A 2500-nucleotide genomic window follows, 5' to 3' on the forward strand; every position below is an offset into this window, starting at 1 on the left:
AGAAAATGAATTCGATTAGTTTGTGGATAAGAATTCATATAAAAAAAAAAGATATTGTTGAGCCCGCCAGATCATTCGTGCGTGATTTACACGGCCAGACGTGTGTACTACACGTATTAGGCCTTTGATCTGCGTTGCGTAGGCCACAACAAATCTTTCAAAGAGAGAGAGATATATGTGTTGTTGGGGTTTGTGATTATGAAGGTGCCCCAACGCACAAAAATATATAAAAATGTACAAAGTTGGGATGTGGTGTGGTGGAGAAGAGTTGGGCCCGACCAGATCATTCGTGCGTGATTTACACGGCAGACGTGTGTACTACACGTATTAGGCCTTTGATCTGCGTTGCGTAGGCCATCTTCCTTCCAAGACACACACGTGTTGGGGTTTGTGTGATTTTATGATAGTGCCCCAACACGGAAAAATAAGCGTACGAGAAGAGTTGGGCCCGACCAGATCATTCGTGCGTGATTTATACACGGCCAGACGCGTATTATATTACACGTATTAGGCCTTTGATCTGCGTTGCGTAGGCCATCTTCTCGATAGAGAGAAAGCCAATGTATTCTTTTTTCTTTCTTTACACACACACACACAGTTGTAGTAGGACAGGGAGGGATGCGAGCGTGCTAATCACGCTTCCTCAAGTCTTCGCTGTGGTGTGTAAAAAAAAAAGAAAAAAAGGAATCGTTGGGAAAGTCCAAAGGACGAAAATATCGGGCAGTCTGAAGATAACTTAATGCTCGTTTACATTGGTATCAAGAGAGACCGGCTTGTGTAGCTCGTTTCAATGCTGTGTCGTTGTCATTGACACCCTACTCTGTTGCGCGCTAGTGGCAGCATGAGCGTGGGACGTATATATATATATGACACCCAGCTAGAGCCGGCCGTGAGTCCGTCCGGTGTAAATAACGACGAAAGGAGAGAGAAACTTTTCGAATCCAGTATCGGGTTGATAATTGTCCAGTTTGAATATCCATATCCCCGTCGTTTTTGGAGGTGATATACTCTCTGTGTTTCTTCGATAGAAGGCTTTTCAATGTTCTATTCGCTCCGACCGTCGAACTTGCAAGAAAACAGTGGTTTTGGATTTGCTCGTACATATATATATGGTTTCGACGGAAATATCTCGTTCTTTAAGGGACAATTATGTCGTTGTACGACGACTCCCGAATCTCCTTCGCGCGCTGGTTGGAGCTCTTCGGGTATCGGCTTGTTCCGAAATATAACACAAAAATGTGGTGGATAGCAAATACACATTATATTATATATGAGAGAATAAAAGGGAAAAATTACCCTGAACGGTGGATCACTTGGCTCGTGGGTCGATGAAGAACGCAGCTAATTGCGCGTCAACGTGTGAACTGCAGGACACATGAACATCGACATTTCGAACGCACATTGCGGTCCACGGATACAATTCCTGGACCACGCCTGGCTGAGGGTCGTTTACGTACTTATAAACTGCTTGCGTTGATGGCACTTGTTGCCTATATACGTACGAGCGAATGATGGGCGCTTCGTCGGCGTTTGTCGCGGTCCTATGAATATTGAGAAATTTTACGTACGTCTAACAGTCTTCGAGAGAGATGGAAATCGTGTTCGAACTAGCGTGAGTGTGGAAGGCGGTGTCGTGTGTCGTATATGTTTTATATACGTCCGCCCGTCTGAAACACCGCTTCGAAGCGGTGACAAAATCTTTTTCGGGACGATTCGTATCCGTAGAACTATCGAGATTTCACTGGTACATTTTCAACGCGCTCCCGACGTCGCCTGAAATGAAACGAGATGGGTTTAACCCACGAAAGCGTACTACACGAGTCTGTCCTATGTGAAGACTGTGTACAGAGATCGAACGAACGCATGAAAGAAATTGAACGAAAGAACACATAACCCGCAAAAATATAGAGTAGAATTGTGACCGTTGCTTCGAATTTGAATTTATATGTATATATATATCATAGCCCCAGGGAGTGGAACCTATGAGTGTGGAAGGATGTCTCTTACCGTTATGTTGCCAGAGGAAAAAAAGTCTCTCTCTTCGTACGACACATTTGTGTACGAATTGTATCGATGGCTATATAGATCCGATGTTGCACATATTCTGAGTAAAGAACACCCCACCCGGGTTACCGTCCTAAAACTCTTCTATTGGTGTGGCTATGATGTGTGTGTCAACGCAATCGCGAGTCTGGTTCTACGGGAAAACCGTTTGTCGGTCGCCCCATATATCTTTTTGTTCTCTTCAAATGATCGAATAGCGAAACCGCACGAGATCAATCGGTCGTCTAGTCCCCGAAAGTACTTTTCGGACGGACGTTAAAGTTATACCGATTGTAATCGTCTTGCGAGTGTTTCGAAGATCTATATTTGGAGAGGATATCGAATTTTATAAAAGATATATTGGTGAGGCGCGATAAACGGTTTTTTTTTTTGCTTTAAGGGTTTTTTGTGTTTTTTTTATTTTTTTTTTTTTTTTGTGTTGCTCTGTACACGTTTC

The 2500-nt window shown here is 43.6% G+C and overlaps 1 non-coding gene across 1 annotated transcript; it reads left to right on the forward strand.

Moving 5' to 3' along the window:
• Positions 1–1293: 1293 nt before the first annotated feature.
• Positions 1294–1448, forward strand: LOC143263160 (5.8S ribosomal RNA). Its single transcript, XR_013036708.1, has one exon. It is a non-coding gene; the product is annotated as a 5.8S ribosomal RNA (ribosomal RNA).
• The last annotated feature ends 1052 nt before the right edge of the window (positions 1449–2500 follow it).

Source organism: Megalopta genalis, unplaced genomic scaffold (genome assembly GCF_051020955.1).
Source record: "Megalopta genalis isolate 19385.01 unplaced genomic scaffold, iyMegGena1_principal scaffold0343, whole genome shotgun sequence".
In the NCBI taxonomy this organism is placed as follows: Eukaryota; Metazoa; Arthropoda; class Insecta; order Hymenoptera; family Halictidae; genus Megalopta; species Megalopta genalis.